The sequence below is a fragment of the Miniopterus schreibersii genome (assembly GCF_964146895.1).
Source record: "Miniopterus schreibersii genome assembly, chromosome: 7".
Classification (NCBI taxonomy): Eukaryota; Metazoa; Chordata; class Mammalia; order Chiroptera; family Miniopteridae; genus Miniopterus; species Miniopterus schreibersii.
Genome location: NC_138108.1, coordinates 53,143,571 through 53,158,971, shown reverse-complemented (window position 1 = coordinate 53,158,971; position 15,401 = coordinate 53,143,571). Strand labels below are relative to the sequence as shown.

General features: G+C 39.1%; 1 protein-coding gene across 7 annotated transcripts in view; it reads left to right on the top strand.

Annotated features, from left to right (window-relative positions):
- The window catches only part of GPD2 (glycerol-3-phosphate dehydrogenase 2), a 132,886-nt gene that overhangs the window by 80,148 nt on the left and 37,337 nt on the right, over positions 1 to 15,401 (top strand). The window lies entirely within an intron of this gene.

Here is a 15,401-nt window from a genome sequence, read left to right as displayed (position 1 = left end):
CCATTAAAGAATCTGATTCTGTCAGCAGGGACGCGCATTTGGATCTTATCTCCCCTGAGTTGGTTTTGTTAAATCTGTCCTCCAGAAGTTTGTGAAAAGTCCCAAGAGGTGCAAAAACAGTTTCCATGTAAACACTGCTGAACTTCCTGATGTATGATTCTTGGGAAGAAGTTGACTGAATGTTGACATGCGTTACTTCTGAGTTGAAGTGTGCCTGCTAGCGGTCTAGGCACGTGTTAGGTGTTGCCTCAGCTGTGTAGACGCTAAGTACGAATGTCAGTGCTTTCTAAGGTTGTCTTTTCTATAGTTCTGGACTCTATTCTTCTTCAACATTGGCATTTATGTATTAGTCTTGGGAAGTTTAGAATGACTATAAAGGAAGGAACGCTTTGCATCACAAGATGAAATAATGTTTAGATTCATATCTCTCTGGATGGGATAGTATTCATAGGTGTTTATTTTTAAAATATGATTAGCAATTTTATTTATCTTTTCAGTAACCAGCTATTAGCATAGTGTATATAGGTAATGCGATACAGAGACTAACACAATGTTTCCTTTCCTCAAAAAGCGATTTGACTCTTACAGGGTTTCCCCCCCCACTTTTTTTTATTTAACCTCACCTGAGGATATTTTTTCCATTGCTTTTCAGAGAGAGTGGAAGGGAGAGAGAGAAAGAGAGAGAGAGAGAGAGAGAGAGAGAGGAACACCAATGTGAGAGAGACACATCAATTGGTTGCCTCCTGTACCTGACCTGGGCTGGGGATCGAGCCTGCAACGGAGGTATGTGTCCTTGGCTTGAATTGACCCTGGGACTCTTCAGTCTTCAGGCCGATGCTTTAACCACTGAGCAAACTGGCTAGGGTTTGACTCTTAGAGAATACAGACGAGCAGACCAATGATCTTCAGTACTGCGTGAGTTCGTGAGAGCCACATACCTAAGGTGGGTGTGAGGGGATTGAGAAAAGCTTCCTAAGTATGTAATACTTGGCTGAATTTTAAGAATGGGTAGTATAGCCAGGTGAAGTCATTGGAGAGGATGTGGAAGGGAACATTGTGGCCAGAGGCAAGAGGGCACATGGAACAGAGAAAGCAGTTGTGTAGATCTTGAGTAGAGGGGGAGTAGAGAGGTGTAGAGTAGTAAACAGGGCCTGGATTATGGAGGATCAGCTATGCCATACTAAGGAGTTTATTTTGAATTCTCCAGGCAGTGGGCATCCAGTGAATGAAAACAGTATTTAATTCAGGGAACTCAGAATCTAGGGAACATATTTGGGTGATTAAAAGGAAGTGTTTGGATGAGATTTTATGCTGATTTGAAAGAGCCCAGGCTGAGAGAGAGGTGAAGACACAGGAAAGAGAAGGAGCAGTGTCATCTTTTTGCTCACATTTCCTGGACAACTCCAGTGTCCACTAACTAGATTTTCTTATTTTTTTTTTTTATAGTTGGCGTGGTATTTTTATTTATATGTATGCTCTTTCTATTCCTTTGTTAAATCTTCCTCAATTTGGAAGTGAATTAATAAACTAATGTCAAGTGTTTTCCACATTTTGTTTTAAGAATAATCTAGATTTTTAAAAAAAACTTTAGTAATGTGAGCTTTTTAAAAAATCTGTAATTGCCCAACTGGTTTATGTCAACATTTTGGAAAGAATATCAGTCTTTAAAATGGCATTAGAGATATAAATCCTTGGGGGAGTGAAGAATGCCTGGTGCATGCTAATTTTGTACTTATCCAGGTGGAAGAGAGGGAAGAGTAGCCAAAGCTATAGATAGAACAAAGGGATGTCAGTTGCAACCTGGTCCCAGTTTGGGCTTAGCTCTCCTCACTAATCCCACCTCAGAACATTAGAGATTTATTTATTTATTTCTAACCTGAATCATATTAAGATCGTACTTTGACAAATCGCATTTTGATTTATAGTCTGTGCTTTTGGCATGTGCTTTAATGGCATTAGCCAACTCTAGACACATACTGAATTCATTATGTACCTTATGTATGTAAGTAGTAATGCTTCCTTTTAATGAACATACGGTCACATCAAAGTGCTGTGAGGTTGTTTTACAAAAGCATATTTGTGCAGTGCTCCTCGGAAGTTGGAGACGTGCGTTAAGTTGAAGACTAATATGCAGTATTTAAAGTTATATTTTAATGGAATAATATATTACAATTTTGCCCTCTTTTTAAGGTGAGTAGACTTTTATAGTCCGGGCCTTTTATTCTTAGGCTTAGTTTTTAAATTAGAATTTAACTTTTTTTTTTTTACATATAAATATTTTATTTGTGACCAGATGAATTAAAAACTTATTCATAAAGTAAAATTGACTTGGTTAGGTGAGTGTTTCTTTTTCTTATTGTCTTTAGGCGGTAAGAAATTCACAGAATATACTTTTATAGATAGCTCTGTATGTGGCAATATTAAACCCTGGCTATGTCTGCTGAAATGTTTCTTGTCCTTAAAATACGGATACCCTTCAATAACTTTCAAGGGCAGAGCTCTCCCAAGGCAGTTTGGTAGAAGAAAAGTGAGCCAGGAACAGGCAGACTCGAGGTCTAGCCTGGCGCCGAGCAGCCTTCCGGGGGAGCGGCTAGCAGCCCAAGCGCCTGTCTCAGCTGCCTTGGCAGTGGAGCACTCCCTCTCAGTCCTCATCAGCGCGCGGGCGTCTCACGGCGGGTCTGAGCAGGGCAGCCTTTTTCTCAGTCAGGTGATGATCCATTGGGTCAAGTCCATGGCAGCATCTTGGGGATTCTTTGGGAGAATCAGGGTAGTGTATGGAGGATGCTAGGCAATGTTTTGAAAGAGAGAGAGAGAGGCCTAGGGCTAGGCAGAATGTCAGAGCTCTGGCCCAGCAATCTGAGATGAGATCAGAGTTCTTGTCCAAGTAGGAACATGGAGTGAAAAGCAGATACTGGGCAGGGACTCTTATGGTGTATATGGCAGGATAGACTGAAGCCTGGGAAACGTCAGGGATTTCCTTGTCTAGGGGTTCCCTGTAGACAGATAACAGTTTGTGGGCAGATTCTAATTGTGGGACTCTTTGTATATTGCCAAGTCCAGTCAGGATCAACTCCAGATTGACACACGGAGTGCTTAAGGCTGAGCCTGCCTGTTGAAGATTGTTAGTAATTACATCCAGGGGAGGGTGCCTTGACTCTCTCAAACAGAAACTGCTAGGATCTTTATTTGATAATAACCACTGACTAGCATTTCCAGGAAGACTGAGAATGGCAAGAAACTCAACTCACTGAAACACGGTATTTGTTTCTTTTTACTTCTCATTATACAACAAAAGGGAAAACATGAGTAATAGTCATATGTCCAAGCCTTGTATTTAAAAGTTGAAAGTAAATCTAATAAATATGTTTTCAGTTTGGTGTGACACTGCATAATATTTAAATTTATTATTATTTTTTTATATTATAGGAAATGATTAGAATTGTGAGGGTATGGTCAGTTTTTGTTGTTTTACTTTTTATTGAATTTATTGAGGTGATGCTGGTTAACAAAAATATATAGGCCTCGGGTGTACAATATCACAACATATAATCTGTACCCTGTATTGTGTGGTCACCACCACCCCAAGTCAAATCTCCTTCCAACACCCTTTATCCCCCAAACCCTCCTCCACCCTGCCCACCTCCCAGCAACCACCATACTGTTATCTGTATCCATGAGTTTTTTTCTCTCTTTTTTTTCTTTTTTGCTCAGTCCCCCTACCCTTACCCCAGCCCCCCAACCCACCTCACAGCCGTCAGCCTGCTATCTATCTTTGAGTCTCTCTCTATTTTGCTTGTTAGTTCATTTTTTTGTTCATTAGCTTCCACATATCAGTGAAATCATATGGTACCTGTCTTTCTCTGACTGGCTTATTTCACTTAGTTTAATGCTCTTCAGGTCCATCCAAGCTGCCGCAAAGGGTAAGATTTCCTTCTTTTTTATGGCCAAGTAGTATTCCATTGTGTAAATGTACCATAGGTTTTTTATTCACTCATCTGCTGATGGACACTTGGGCTGATTCCAAATCTTGGCAATTGTAAATAACGCAGCAATGAACATAGGGGTACATAAGTTCTTTCAAATTAGTGTTTTTGGTTTCTTCGGCTATATTTCCAGAAATGGAATTGCTGGGTCACAAGTCAATTCTATTTTTAATTTTTTGAGGTAACTCCACACTATTTCCCATAGTGACTGCACTAGTCTGCATTCCCACCAACAGTACCAAGGGTTCCCTTTTCTCCACATCCTTACCAACACTTGTTTGTTGATTTATTGATGGTAGACATTCTGACAGGTGTGAGGTGATATCTCATTGTGGTTCTAATTTGGACTTCTCTGATGATTAGTGACGTTGAGCATTATTTCATATGTCTATTGGCCATCTGTATTTCCTCTTTGGAGAAGTTTCTATTCTAGTTCTTTGCTCATTTTTTAATTGAATTGTTTGTCATCCTGGTGTTGAGTTGTATAAGTTCTTTATAAATTTTGGATATTAATCCCTTTTCAGATGTATCATTGGCCAGTATGTTCTTTTAGTCAGTGGGTTGTCTTTTCATTTTGTTGATGGTTTCCTTAGCTGTGCAAAAACTTTTTAGTTTGATGTAGTCCCATTTGTTTATTTTTTCTTCTGTTTCCGTTGCCTGAGGAGGTATATTAGAAAAAATATTGCTATGCAAAATGTCTGAGATTTTGCTGCCTATGTTTTCTTTTAGGATTTTTATGGTTTTGAGTCTAACATTTTAAGTTTTTAATCCATTTTGAGTTTATTTTCCTGTATGTTGTAAGAAGGTGGTCTAGTTTCATTTTTTTGCACATATTTGTGCAATTTTTCCAACACCATTTTTTGAATAGACTGTCTTTATCCCATTGTATGGCCTTGCTTCCTTTGTCAAATATTAATTGACCTTAAAGGTATGGATTTATTTCTGGGCTCTCTCTTTTGTTCCATTGGTCTTATGTCTGTTTTTATGCCAGTACCATGCTGTTTTGATCACTATGGCCTTGTAGTGTAGTTTGATATTAGGTAGCATGATTTCTGCAACTTTGTTCTTCCTCAACATCACTGTGGCTCTTTGGGGTCTTTTGTAGTTCTATATAAATGTTTGGAATATTCTAGTTCTCTGAAATATGCCATTAGTATCTTGATAGGAATTGCATTGAATCTATGGGTTATTTTGGGTACTATGGACATTTTAATGATGCTAATTCTTCCTATCCATGAACATGGTTTATGCTTTCACTTATTCGTATCTTCTTCAGTTTTTTTCTTCAGAGTCTTATAATTTTCCCAGTACAGGTCTTTTACATCTTTGGTTAAATTTATTCCGAAGTATTTTATTATTTTTGATGCAATTGTAAATGGGATTCTTTTCTTAGTTTTCTTTTCTGGTAGTTCATTATTGGTGTATAAAAATGAAACTAATTTGTGGATATTTATTTTGTATCTTGCTACTTTACTGTTCATTTATCAGTTTTAGTAGTTTTTGGGTGGCATCTTTAGGGTTTTCTATATAGACTATCATGCCATCTGCAAATAATTTATTAATTTTGATGAGAAACAAAACATCAGTTTAGATCAGATGACTCATGATTGTTGTTTAAAAATTCCAGTAGGGCATACCAATTTGAATAACCAAATTAAGATCAGGATTTTGCTTAGTAAATATCAAATTTGAGCAGAAGTGATTGGATGTTATTATAGTTTGAAATATCAGTTAAAGACATATTTGTGAAGTGAGCCTGAAGGTTTTGTTTTGTATTTAGAAAGAATTAAATTCTTACTTTCCTTCCTCTTTTAGAGTTTCAAGCCCCAAATAAAGTTTCACAATACACATAGAATATGGATTGCTAAGAGATATTATCCTAATAAACTGAGAAATGTTTATGACTTGGGTAACAGATTAAAGACTCTCTCAAACAAGAGGAGAGGGAAGGTAAATTAATTAGAAGAAAATTTTCATTAACAATAATAGCTTCATTCTTACAATGGTTCCCAGTTTACAAATACTTCCACATATACTCTAACTGGATTATTTCAGTGGCTCTAGAAGGTTGGCAGAGGAGTTGGTGTAAACCCTACTTTGTAGATGCAGAACAGACTGACGGTAAAGGGATGTATCAGTCTGTGGCATTCTATGTCCCGATCTCAGGTGTGCTGAGTCTCCAGGCCCAGTGTTCTCCCCAGGCTGCAGAGAGTGAGCTGGATTTTCATGTTAATGTGATAACACACATTATTTTCTGACAATCAGGACATCGGACCCTGCTCAGACTGATTAGATAACAGTTTGATAAGGTGTGGAATCTTTCTGTGATTAGAGAGAGAAATTTGATAAGATACAGGACTGGCCCTGCAACAGATAAAGGTTCTCAAAAGGCTGCTTCCACTTAGAATTCCCCAGCTGGTCCTTAGCACGCGCTTCCATGTATTTATTATGTAGCGCACACTCGGAATCACCCCTGGGGCAGATTGAGCCGCTCTGGCAGGTTTGTGAAAAGTTGTGTGCATGTACTCACACACAAATGAGAAGGACTGAAAGGTGGTCCTTTTATGAAAGGTGTATTACTTTCATAAAGGCTTCTTCTACTTAGATATAGAAATAGATTCTCAAATTTTCAGTTGGTTTATTTGAAATTTTGTGATTGTAACTTATAAAATTGGTAGAGCAGGAAGGATCCTGAGAGAAGATGAAGTTCCAATCTGTGGCTCAAGCAATGAGGAAACTGAGACACCAGGGCTTGGGACTTGCCCAGGTTGTTAGTTCGAGGCAAAAAAATAATAAATCTGGCTGATGTAAGGAGATAAGTGTTTTTTGACAGGATATTGAGCAACAGGCAGAAATACTGCGAACGCTGAAGACAAAGCTTGAAAAATAAGGGGCCAAAAATGATTTGCAGCAACCAAGGCCACGGCCAAAATCCTGGCCCAGGACCGGAGCATCATTGAAGACTTCAGTGCTGACGACCACACATCGCATCTTGTTCTGCCACCACTGCTGACATTTCTGTTGCTGCTGCTGCTTTGCCTCCACCTTCAGATTGGATTCTCCACACCTGGTTCTCTGGTCACTAGCTCTAGTTGATGTCTGTGTGGAGAGTGTCCGATTGGTAGTGCCAGGCTAGAGGCCTGTGTTCCCGTGCGCCTGCTTTCTCTCCGGGTAGGGCAGACGGCCTTTCTGCAAGGCTTGTATGATGGGGGCAAGAGGGGCTAGATGCTGGGAAACCAAACCAAACAAACAAACCCCAGATAGATTTGGTTATCTATAACAAAAACACATCCAGTTAGTGACTGAAGGATTAGAACGTGGGTCTTTTGACATTTCCCAATTTATAGCAAGTGTTTGATTTCCTTCATAAAAACTGAAAGAGCAAATGAAGTCACCTAGATTGAGATTTGGTGATGCTAATATTTTGAAACACTCTCTGATCCTGTCAGTACTGTTTTCCTCTGGACGGAAGATGGTTCTCCTGTTTTCCTATCCTTTGTGTTGGATGCAAAAGAATACCTTGCTTGTCAGTGGCAAAAGTGAAGTGAGAGAGGAGAAACGGAAAGAGCATGCAGTATTCCCGAAGTGCAAAGACAGAGCGCATTGTGATACACTTCGGGAAAAGTCTGCTACATTGATGAACAATGCATCATTAGATCTAAAGAATCATACATGGCTTTTTTGTTTTTATTTTTTTTACTGTTTTAGGCAACCATATTTCTTAATTAAGGTGTGAAGTGGTCGTGACTTCCTAGTATTTTTTTTTACCTTTTAATAATAATAGTTAATATTTGTTGAGAACTATTATATTGCAACATATATTGCCTGTCTCACTTATTTCTCACGTTAACTCTGTGTCAATCCCATTATTATTCCCCTTGTAGAGGTGAGTGAAAAAAACCTTAGATGAAGCAACTAGTGTGAGGTTTCACAGTTGGTGGGGATGAGACTTGAACTAAGGCACACACTCCTTTGAAAGAAGCTTGCAAAACTTCCTTTAACGTGAGAGAAACGAAGGTGTGTCTGGAGCAATGTGTTTGGTGATATTTTAGGAAAACTGCAGAGGAAAGAGAAAGGAAACTTGCTCTTGTGTCTCAGAGTCCCGGGGCAGCTGGGCCAATCTGTTTCAATTTTGCTCCCCACAGTGATACTTAGCTCAATGCCTGGCACATAGTAGGTGTTTAATAAATATTTGTAAAATAAATAAATCTCAAGCATTTGCAGGATAGTTACCTTGGGTTAAGATGCCATGTGTTCCAGACTGTGGTTCTCAATAAAGCAAGACCTTCGCTCTCAAAGCCAGACATTCTAAAATGGCTTATCAGTGACTTTCCTGCATTTCACAAGCAACCAAGAGGGATGACCTGTGTCTTCAGGCCACATGATTGAATGGTCTGCAAAAGAGTCTCTGTAGTGCCTCACGCTTTCTGACTTTTCACCTTCATTTCAGTTCATTATTATCACATTGCTCCTTTTCCCTTAATCTTAAAAGTAGAAAACCCTGTTTTGGGTTTGTGCTAGAGAGAGAATTAATCGCGCTGGGTAGGCATGGGAGGGGAAGGGTCTCCATTGTAAACTGGCGTTGAGAACATTTTTTGCATAGATACAGCTGGTGAATGCCCAGAGCTTCCTGTTGTTTGCAGTTTAATTGTGGTTTCATTTTTGTTCGACTCTAGCTGGGTTTCTAAGTATCTGAAAAGTAGGAAACATACTCTTTATTAGGCTCTTTTAAAACTTTTTCAAGAAAGGAAAGTTGTGAGGGAATAGAAACTTGATGTACTTAAATGTGTCATGTTAGGCAATTCACAATGTTTCGTTTACATGAGGCCAAAGACCACAGATCCACGCTGATTGCTAATTATTTAGATCGTAAATAGCTTATTGGAGAATTTCGGGAGAGATGAAAGAAAAATGAAGGAACAAAAGGCCCACGATAATGAAAAGGATATTGCAAAGAGAAAGGGCTGGGCAGAATTATGATGCAGGTCACATCCTGTGCCTGTATTTAATTGTACCTTTGTATTTAATAATAAAAATGATTACATGCTCAGTGCTAACACGTGTCCCTTCCTGAGAACTGTAGTATGGATAAGTGACAGCAAATTACGTCAATTCATAAACTTTGAATATTATGCTTTTATTTTGAGTTTTCCCAGTCTATACTAGAAGACATTTTCTGGAAAAATGGTACATTAACTCAGGAAGAGTTTTAAACTTAACTCCTAGTAATTATATATAAAATATAGATGAATACTTGAAAAAAATCAGTTTTCCAGCACTTTTTATTCAAATAGAGTTGTGCTAATGCCATAGTTACATTTCTGGTAGTTTATGCTTCATATAAGCTTTGGATATAATTGCAAATTAGCAGTGATTATAGTTTTTAGGAGGTGGTCTTTCTGTTAAGACTTTTTTTGCATTTTCTCAACTTCTTGCTAATCTTGACCACTTTCCCTAACTTCCCTGTCTAAAATATAGCCCGTGCCCCAGGGAGTTGCTACCCCAGCCTCCTATTTTCCCCTCTATTGCCATTATTGCCATTTGTAATAATCTTACTGTTTTATATTATTGGTTGATTTTATCTGTCTTCCCCATTAGAATGTGGCTCCATAGAGCAGAGACCAGGGCAGTCCTATTCTCCCCCCTCAGTGGCTCCCTGGTGCCTAACACCATGCCTGGTTCAAAATATGTACTCAGTCAATATTGGTCAAAGGGACCTGCCACTTGCTGTCCTAATCATACATCAAATGCTCGCCTTAACTTTATCACTGACCTTCTTCTTTTGCTTGTGTTTTCAGCAGTATTTATTTTGTGATAGGAGACATCCTGTTTCCATTGTCTGCTGGGTAGCTAGGTAGACAGACAGTAGTCTCTTGGTTTAGTGGAGACCACAGCTATAGTGGGGGTAGGACTGAGGGGTGGGGGACTATTCCTAGAATCTCTAAGCCTTGAGCACATTTCCTTTATTTGACCTGTGATTATGTTCCATATTCATGTACATCAACTCATTCATTTATTTGTTTAACAAATATTTGAATATCTACTAGGTAGCAAATGCTATGGTAGGTACGGTGAAAACAAAATTAATAAGATGCTCTCTGTTCTTTTAGGAACATATTATTAGAATCTAGGTTCCCTAGGTCTGGAGTGACTATTTGAGTGTCTGTTGTAAAGCTGGGTACTAGGACAATCCCTGGTACATTAAAAACATTGAGTACATGTTTGCTCAATTAATGAGTATCCAATACAAATGTTTAGAAAACAGTTTGTACTATAATAAGTGTACTTATAAAGTGCCACAGAAGCACAGAGGAGAGAAGGCTCTTGGGTCTGATAGGAGTCAGGGAAGGTTTCAGGAAGGAAAGATGAAAAGTTGAATAGTTTACCAGGTAGGGTAAGGTAGGGGTAACACGAGCAAAAAGCCAGAGGTGTGAAAGAGCAGAGTTGTATTTGAGGATGGGCACGGGGGTCAACCTGGAGATCGAAGGTCAGTGGGAGGGAGTGGTGGGCATTGAGGTTGTTGGTATCATTACCAATTCTCTTATTTAAATATCTTATGCACTAAATAGCTCTTGCGGCACAAGTTAATCCCTCACCACCATTATTTTATAGCATTTTCACAGGAAAATGAATTGTGTTCTAAATAGCCACCTTAGAAAAGTGGTTCTGATGGAACAAATTTTTCAGTTGGGACTAACTTTATAAGAAAATTGGCTACATTGCTTTTATAAATTATCTATTGCCACAATTCCACACAACAAGCAGCCATTAGTCCTCAGTAGCATAAAAACAATTAGGATTTATTGCTAGTGCATCGAAGTGGTCAAGTTCTTCCGATCTTGCCTGGAGTTGGCTCAGAGATTCTTCTGCTCTCTGCTCAACTTGCACTCAAGTCTGTCAGCTGACGTAGGACAGCCTTGGCTGGAATGAATGGCCGGAGCAACTTGCCACATGCCTCTCATCACCCTCCTGATACCAGCAGGCCAGCCTGGGGATGTCCTTCTCATGGCATTCAAAGAGCCTCCTTTTTCCATTTTTTTCTTACCTCTACTGACATTCTATTGACCAAAACACTTTCACATGGTTGAGTACAGCGTCAGAGTGGGAGAGGACACTGTGAAGACACATGGAAAAGGGCATGCTACAAGGAGGGGCGAAGAATTGGGACAATTTTTGCAATATACTACATAGCCCATAAAGGCTAGTCAAATCACGATTTCCTTATAACTCTAGATCTAATCTAATGTAAGAATGTGGTTTCTTATTTTATTTTTCTGATTTACTTTATAAAACAGTACCTGTCTTGTGGTCTTTATTAATGCCCATTCTCTCTTTAGACATATTGGGCCAAAGTTAGAGGAACCAGAAATGAAGTTGAAGTCTTGAAAGGGATAGTAGCTAGCTATTGAAGATCAGCCATTACATTCACTTTAGAATTTCAGAGGTGCCAACCCACCCAACTCCTCCCTTTTACAGGACACTGAAGCCCAGAGAAGTATCAAAACGTGTGACCCAGCCATTCCAAGTCCAGAGCCATTCACCAATATATCTTCTGAGGTGCATTCTTTTTTTCTTTTTCTTTTTTTTAATATATATATCTTTATTGATTTCAGAGAGAGGAAAGGAGAGGGAGAGAGGGAGATAGAAACATCAATGATGAGAGAGTCATTGATCGGTTGCAGCCCACAACCCGGGCACGTGCCCTGACCGGGAATCAAACCCCGATCGCCTGGATCCTAGGTCGATGCTCAACCGCTGAGCCACGCCTGCTGGGCATGAGGTTCATTCTTCCTAAACGGTTTCACGTGTCTCCCGGAGCCCCACAATTACCCACACAAATGCTCACTTTTATAAATCATTTACTTTTGGAAATGCATAGTTGTCACAATTTGCCCTGAAATAGGTGCTCATTTTGAGTTTTCCTTTTTAAGTTTATTCATCATATGTACTTAAACCAGAATTTAGTAATCTCTTTGCGCGCGCGCGCGCACACACACACACACACACACACACCTTTTTACTCTGCCTCTATCTGCACTCTCCCCGTTAGGGAAATTTTAAATATAGTGATTATATGAAATCAGCTTGAGTTTGGTAGATTATTAGCCTTCGATGATCTTTGCCTGACTGCTAAGGAGAATCTGCTTGAGAGGTCACTGTGACACTGTCCGTCTGAGACAGAAATGGGATCAAATCTTTAGGGAAGTATTCTTTCTCTCACACATCCCTTTTCCCCCTTCTAGAAGTCGGGGCAGGGCACAGGGAGATGGCAGGAAATATTCTCAGCATTTCAACAGTGGCAATTTTAATTGATGATGAATTTATAGGCAGGTGTTATTTTAATCAAGAACTGCTTTTTCTAACAATTAGGCTTCTGTACGAATTTCTGGGTCCATGTAGTTAGGCCTGTGCACTGTAAATGGCCATTTTAAAGTATGCTGTATTAAAAGAAGATTGTATGTAGAATTTCACAGCGTCACCGAATTTTAGACCGGAAAGACCATGAAAATGCCCGGTAATTTATTACCTAGGGTTTTTTCGTATTTATTCATTCTTCATTCCGTTTACACATTCAATGATTATTTCTCTTTTTTCAGTTGTTTTGCATGTTAACTTAACTGCCAAACTTTTGAAACCCTCTGAGGAGAGCAATATTTCCATGCCTCCAAAATATTTATATTTGAGGCCTATCCTATAATTACATCCTAAAATATTTTTCACTCGAAATCTCTCTCACTAACCTGTGTGTGAGGCCATTGAGGATTAAGGCAAAATCGTTCTCTGCCACCACTGACCTATATTTTGTTCGGTGGGTTGATCAAACATTTTGTTTTTCTAAACAAGGGAAAACAGTTATAGTTCCACCTCTTCTGTGCTTCCTCTCATATGAGCTGTAAGTTCAGAATGTGCACATATGTACGATTTCAAGTGCAAAAGGAGAAGAGTAGGAAACAGATTTTCCACAGTCCCCGTCTGGGTGCTTGTGTAAGTGCCAATGTAAAGCTATTCCCTGATTAGTGAATAGTATCATGTTGCCTGGCTCTGAGGAAACAGATTTGAAAATCCAAACTTAATAAGCAGATCAACTGGGTGGGGGAGGTGAGATTATTGTATCGCATTCCAATGACATGCAGTGTTGTCAAAAACTTTTTTCTCCAGAAATGAAATTACAGGAGGCATGCAGATACCTTGCAAAATGTCAGGGAAAGGGGGCTTGGAGGAATTTAGTTAAGAAGAGTGAAAATATACCACTTATCCCAGGAAGCATACACTGCAAGCATCTGGGTATCTCAGGGTAAAGGGTGAATTTAATGTGGGTAGGGAGGAGGTTTACCGTGAATCCAAGGGGGTAAATGAATTAAGTTGAATGTCTGCAAAGAAGGGAGCTTCTGGGTGGAGGTGTGAGCCCCTAGGCCCAGAGGAAACTCCACTTACTCATCAGTTCTAAGAGCTTATAATAACTGTGTTTGCTTTCCCCTGCAGAGCAAGGGGAAACTTGTGGGTTAAGTCCTGAGGGAATCATACATAACCATTTCTCCTTTCATCCCACTTTGGGTTTAAGTTCAGATTTTGCACATTTCTGGGGTTTCCTGCTCCCCTTAAATTTCTTGCAACCAGCTTATTGATGTCTGAAATTTCTTTAACACCAGGCAAAACATTCCATTCCCAAGTTAGGGATATGACTGTAAATCTATACAGACTATAAAGTTTTATAAAATGAGGAAAAAGTTAAATACATCTTTAAGACTATATATCTAAGACTATAAGGCATCTTAATTATTTATGGGATATGGGTACACTTAACACTTACTGGATGCCTGTTCTGTGCTTGTTGCTAACAAGAAAAAAGAAAGATGAACAGGTAAATCTTCCTGACCTCCCATGACTGGGATGAGGGGACATGGCAGCTCATGCAGTAATTACAGCGGGATGTCAGTTCCACGAGACTACAGAGCACCTGGATCCATCTCACCATGTATTTCCTGCATTTGTCACAGTGTCCGGCTCATAACCAAGACTTATTATTTTTTAAGCTGAGGATACATGGATGAACGTAGTATCATAAAGACTATAAAAAAGGGATGTACAAGATGTAATATTGACTCAGGAGAAAGCATGAACAACTTTTCCTTGGAGTGATGCAGAGAAGGGGAGACTTCATGGGGATATGTTTGAACCAGGTCATGAGAGGGATTGTCCAGAGCTTCCACAGTGGTATTGCAGCCAGAAGAAAGGGCGTGGGCAAAGGCAAGAAGGTGTGAAATAACACAGGTGTTCAGGGATTTGCAAATAATTTCAGAGTCCTAGGTAGTGAGAATAATGGGAATAGAATTATGGCAGGTGAGGATCATCCATGAAGGCCCACCACGAATAAGTGACGTTCTTGAGTCAAGTCAAGGCAGGTGCTGCTAGGTAACTGGACAGGTGTGGAAAATAAGGACCAAAGGAACTTGTTTCCACCTCACACTTTTAATTAAAAGGAAGATTTTGTATTTTCAGAACTTAGAGTTTTATTACCAAATGATTGTGCAATAGATGTATCATTTTATAAAGGAATCGATCATTTAATAAATGGGATTTCTGTCTTGTTCCTTGGAATAGTGACTTCATGTGGGATTTAAAATAGTCAATTTACACATGGGTTTCCAGAGACTTGCTCTGTGTGTAAATCAAGGCACATCCGGATGAGTGAGTTTCCCCACAGGTCTTGGATTTTTTGAATGACCCATAGGGTGTTTCACTGTTATGTGCATATATCTACTAGAAAGATTGAATGGGATGGGTACTCTCTTCAGTTTAGATGTGTAATCTCTTTAAAGAGCAGATCTATAGTGGAATTTTTATTTTGTTTCCTTAGACTCTTTGTATGCATTTAACTTTGTGGAACATATTCCAATTTTAAGTAAGGAGCCCTACATTAATAAAAGTTGGTTTCTTAAACTTTACTTTAAATATACCTACTGACTGTTTTAATAACAACATTAAGATCACACTAAGTTGAAACTGATAGAAATGCTACCCTTTTTCCTACATCCTCCTGCTGTTTTCTTTCTTCTACTTTCCTTCCATTAATTTTTAGATGAAATTATGTTTCATTCTGCATGTTGAGGTTTCATGTGTGTTCTTCACTTGATAGAGGATTTAATTTTGAGGGAAAGGTTCTTGGTGGATTGTATTAGCCCAGTGGTTTTAGAATAAGATGTTGGTGGGGAGGGGAGGGGTGGCAGCATCTTCAGTCATTGATTCTCTCTTTATAACTTTGCCCTTTTAGCTGGAACAGATTACCTGTGTTGTGCTTCTGGCCCTGCACAGACTGAATCACAAGGAAGAAACTTTACATAAACCATTTATACTAAATGTTTGGTATGCTGGCAACATAAATCAACAACAATATTCATTACAAATTCATCCCTTTAT